At 32.1% G+C, this 5604-nt stretch overlaps 1 long non-coding RNA gene across 1 annotated transcript; it reads right to left on the bottom strand.

Annotated features, from left to right (window-relative positions):
* Positions 1 to 1532: 1532 nt before the first annotated feature.
* Positions 1533 to 5332, bottom strand: LOC145789580 (uncharacterized). The gene is made up of 3 exons (XR_014327634.1): positions 4872 to 5332; positions 4374 to 4669; positions 1533 to 1856 (listed from the first exon to the last, which is right to left on the bottom strand). It is a non-coding gene; the product is annotated as an uncharacterized LOC145789580 (long non-coding RNA).
* Between the last annotated feature and the right edge of the window lie 272 nt (positions 5333 to 5604).

The raw sequence follows: 5604 nt of genomic DNA, 5'->3' as shown, positions 1-5604 counted from the left end.
ATTTTAATTTATTTTATTATTCCTAATTTGTTATGTATTTTTATTTATAATATATATATATCAATTAAAAATAAAAAAATAACTTATATAAATAAATTAAAAATATTATCAATAAAATAATACCTAAGATAAAAATAATAAATATATTTAAAAATAACTATTTAACTCATCTTTATATAATAAATATATTTAAAAAATAACTATTAATATATATATATATATATATATATATATATGTTACCACTCCCCGAGGCGCTCCCAACCTAAAAAACTTTTATCAGCTCCTGCTCCCTGTCCCTGCTCCCGCTCCCGCTCCCGCTTCATGCAACTAAGGTCCAAATTATAGACTTTTGAGTCATCACCCCATTCTCTAAACTATTATGTTCATTGATAACATTACAACCAAAAAAAATAAAAAATAAAATAAAAATTAGGGTTTTAGAGATTAAAATTGAGGGACAAAATTATTTTTTAGAGGCCAAATAATTTTGTTGCGAAAAGTGTCGTTATTATAGTTTTAGTAACAAAAATTGGACATTAGTGATGAATTATTATCCTTTTGAGACCAAATTATTTTGTCCCTAAAAATCTATTTATTAGTGACATTTTCAAAATTTTGTCGCTAAAAGCCTTATTTTTGACTTTTCGGGACAACCTTTTTGCCACTATCCTCATGACGATAGAAATTGGTCCCTAAATGTCTTTTGCAACAAAAGTTTCACTTTTAGAGACCAAAACATTTAGTCTCTAAAACTCTTATATGTTGTAGTGTAAAAATACCCCTTATCCCACACATACCAAAATTTCAAACTCGAGCACATTGTGCAGAGTTCTTCATATAAACCCTACAAACAGTACATATGCATACTATACCTACAATTTTTCTTTTGAGTTTCTTAAATTTTCAACGTTTCACTTATAGTATTGCTTATCAATTTGAATTTCCGAAAGTGTAAATTGAATTTTTTTTCATAAAATTAAATGTTAAAAAATAACTACAAAAAAATTGTCATGTAGTAGCGGCCAAAACTGTCGCTTAAAGTAACAAAAATCGTCGCTAAAACCTTGCACACTTTTACCTGCGGTTTGAATAGCGACGGCCAAGGCGCTGCTATAGAGCCGTCATCATAGGTTTATTGTGACACTTTTATCAAGCGCTGGTATAAATATTTCTCTTGCGACGGTTAGTGTAACAACGGTTATAAACGTCGCTATATCTCAAATTTTACCCATTGTTTGATACCTTTATAGCGACGGTCTGACTGCTGCTACAACCTGTGCTTTTGCGACATTTTGTCAACTTCTAGTATATTTTAACTCTATTCCATCAGTTTTACACCGTCACTATAGCCATTTATTTTTTTTGAATTTTATTTGTAGCGACGGTTATTAACTGCGATTATAAGCTATGTTTTACTATTCAATTACCAATAATACATAGTTTGAAATTTTTAATGGTTTATCCCTGCTTACATAATCACCATTATATATATAAAAGCACTATGTTATTCTAATGGCTCTGTAGTCAATAATTGTAAAAGATAAAAGAGTGTGCATTTTCATAATCTCAAAAAATCCAAAACACCTTAATTAAAAGGTTCATTACATAAGCTTGTCATATCAAAATAAATCAAATGTTTCTAGCAAACTAATAGTTACACCATAATCCAAAAGGTACATATAAACTTGTCACATGAGAATAGTACTCAAAAGTATTACTCATAATGTCATTTTATAAAGACCTCCATGAAACATGTTCAAATCAAGAAACGACATCCATTTTGATGCTTTCATATTGTCCTAGGTTCTGCAATAAAAACGACTTTGATGTTGATGCTTTCATATTGTCCTGTTTCCTGCAACAAAAATGATTAAATGAGCATAAGTACCATTTTCAATTTGAAAATCTATAAATCACATAATACAACATAGACGAGTGATTATTTGGTGGTCTTGGAGCATTACTCCATATCTCTTATCACTTGACACTCATCAAGTTCTCCAAACTTTTAATAAACCCTATTGAATCTCACAATTTTAACCAATAAATATTATGTATGTGAGTATGCCTATAAAAAAGTATGTCTATTTGAAAACTAAATTCCCAAGTCCAATTGGTTCAAAGAAAGTGGAGCAACAAAAAATAAGTGATAATATAATGTTTGGTATTGTTTATCATTTGTGGTTCTTAAGAATGCTAGAAACTCCAAAGAAAGTAGCTTACAACATCATTGATAGACAAAAGGGATATAAACACAGGATTTTTATATTCCACAACCATGAAGGGGACAACTAGGAAATTCTTTTGAGTGTACACCATCTTCTCTAATCCAATTCACCCTTATATCTCTTTTAATTATTCAAAGTATGTCTAACATGTTTCTTCAATAAAATAACCAACATTCAAACCCCCAACAAACAATTTAGAACAGTTTTTTGAAGTAACCCAACAATTTCGATTTCCAAAAATGCATAGAGAATTGCTAATTGAATAAATAAATATGCCACAATAACAACTAATCAGTTTTCAATATTGACTCATATTTCTCATTCAACAAACAGCCCAAAAATTTAGATGTAAAATTTCACATGCATACATGTTTGTCCTCCATTTGTATATATGAGTATGTATTTGTGTCCAACTCCTTGGGATGACATAATAAAAGTTTGTTTGATTCCCACTAGCTTCCTTTCAAGATAAATGTTATACTATGCTACTTATATTTGTATGTTTCAAACACAACTCATTATAAACTAGACAATCTATTGGTTAGATACTAAAGCTAATATAGAATATAACAAATAAGCATTAGTCACTGAACCTTCATCATCAGTGACAGAGGGGCCCATGTTCTGCTGTTTTGCCCTATGGTGTGGATAGTTTGGGCTAACATATTGAAGTATTGGAGGATGGTTTGGGTAATGCTAGGTTTAGTAGAGGGGCTTCTTCAATGGTGGGCAGGCACCAAATTCAAAAAGTTGGTTCTCAAAATTTGGAAACTAGTTAGCTTAGCAGTGATGTGGTCAATTTGGGGGGCTTGAAATGACTGCCTATTCAATGTTAAGCAAGTAGATTGTGATAAATTAAAAGAATAACATGTGTGTGGGCATCATTTGATACTTTGTAGTTGAAGGGAAGGGGCTAAAGAATTGTTATATAAATAGATAAGAAATTCAGATATCATGCAACAGCCACATGTATGTTTTTTCAAATTAAGTCTTGAAAAGCATTAAACCTGAGGCAACATACATGCTACTATACAACAAACTCCAAGTGCATGATTTGATCAACCACAAAACAGTGTTCAAGAGAGGAATTATATAATCACGTGATGAACAATATTTTTCTATAAAGTTGTGCTATATTCAGAGATTTAGATTATGTTTGGTACAATTTTGGAGTTATTTATTTATTTTGAGAATATATATAATAATGTTTGGTGTACCTTTTACTTATAATTTATGAGATAAAACTAAACATAAATAAATTAAAAGAACAAAGGAAGCAACCTATTTTACAACTAATATGAAAATAAATATTTGCTAGAGAAGAAAACTATGACAAACTGTGAGTTCTTTTACAACTTTAAAGCAAAAGCTACATGCTTTGCTATTCGTTTTTCTACATGTTTTGTGGGATTGTATTGATGTGGTTTTGTGAGCATACATTTGGGGGGTTTATAATAATAAATAAATAGAAATGGAAAAAAAAAAATAGAAGCAACAAAAAGTGTGCCTGTGGCTTGGTATACAAGAGAGACAATTGAATATAGGAGCCCACAGCCCATTATAATCTCCAGTATAATATACTATTTTTTGGATTTGTCCCTATGATATTGATGGTTTGGTTGTTGGTGATTTGAGATTGGTTTCAATGATATGAAGATATGTATTTGGGCATTTGTTTCACAGTTGCTAAACTAGTTAAAAAGGTGGAATGTTTCAAAGTTTTTATGTTGATAATAAATATTCTTTAATTATGTCTTTAGATTCAAAAAAAAAATGGTGTACATAAATGTTGAATTTCCTCTAATCACATTATTAAGCCAACAAAACATTACAAGATGTGCATTAAATTCATGGACAACAATTTTCTCAACAAAAGAAATAAAAATAAATAAAAACATAACAAACCAATAAAGAAAAAGGTACGCACTATTACTCCATTGTGACATTTTATCAAATACCTAACATACATACATAATAGATAGAGATGACCCACCTCTAGCCCTACTCAAACACAACAAAATGCAAAACAAATCAAAAACTAAGTTTGACTTGATCTGTTATGTACAACATAGAGAGCAACCATGAAACAAATAGGCCAATCTCAAAACAAATAGATGAAATAGAGGCTAGAAACCTTAGATCACCTGGTTCTTGCGATGCCATCCTTGGTTTCGTCACAAGCCAACATATTTCAAACCCAACTAAAACAACAGCCCGTCGGAGCCCCTGGCCTCTCTCCACAATCGACAAACTTCGACGGCTTATGGAATCCACCGACGACTCCTCTAACTCGAACGTGCGACCGCCGAAGAAGAGGATCTGCCGGCGCAAGCCGATCTCATTTGCCGCATGAAACATCAGACCCTCCTATCCTACGGTGATGATGGTTTCGGATTTGATGGTTTTAGCCCAATTGGGAAACAGTTTTATCATTTGTAGCCTATTTGTACATAACATATCAAGTCAAACTAATGAGATTGGCATGTGTACAAAATGTACATTCTTTTATTCAAAAACAAAAACATAGGAAGAGAGGGGGAGGAAACAGAGACTAGAAGAAAGCAGATAGGGGTAGAGAGAAAAACTGATAGACCAGAAGAAAGAGAGGGGTAAAGAAAGAGAAACAGAGAGAGCAGACTAACCTTTAAATCACAGTGGTGCTGTAGCGTGACGTCGTCGATACACCGGTAGAGGATGAACGAAGGCTCAATGATGAAGTGTTGAGACTAGGGCACACAATCGAGGCTTCAAGGAGTTGAACAGTTTTGTTGGGGACTGATTCTGATATGTTATTCACCCAAGAAAAAGAAAAAAAAAAATCAAATTTGAGTGCGAAATGAGATTTTTTTTGGCGCCCCTTTATTTTTGCTTGGCTAATTGTAGCGGGTGAGTACAAACCGTCACCATAAAAAAATATATAGCAGCGCTTTAAGGAAAAACTGTGACTAAAACTTGATTTTTTAGCAGCGGCCAACAGAGCTGTCACGATAGTCCATTTGTAGCAGTGTTTTTCGAGCTGCTGCAAAAAAAATATGCTGATAAAACTCGATTTTCTTGGAGGGATTAATCCCTCCAAGAACTCGTGATACATGAGGCAATCCATGCATCTACATGCCTTTTTCCATGTAGTTAACTAAACCAAGAGGGAGGAAAGAAATATTCCTTCTTCTTTTTTTTTATAACAAGGAAAGTACAGTTTTTTAATACTTTAACACCACTTGTATTGTAACTTCAAGATAAAACAAGAGGAAATTCTGTTGGAAGATGTGTATCATATGTCACAATTACGACATTTTTGATCGGTGGTTATGACTTATTGTGTTGTTAGTTATAATTTAGTTATACATATTATGATATTTTTTGACTTATTTTTTA

Source organism: Camellia sinensis, chromosome 1, assembly GCF_055761805.1.
Source record: "Camellia sinensis isolate YWXY chromosome 1, ASM5576180v1, whole genome shotgun sequence".
Lineage (NCBI taxonomy): Eukaryota > Viridiplantae > Streptophyta > Magnoliopsida > Ericales > Theaceae > Camellia > Camellia sinensis.
This window is presented reverse-complemented; position numbering and strand designations above follow the sequence as displayed.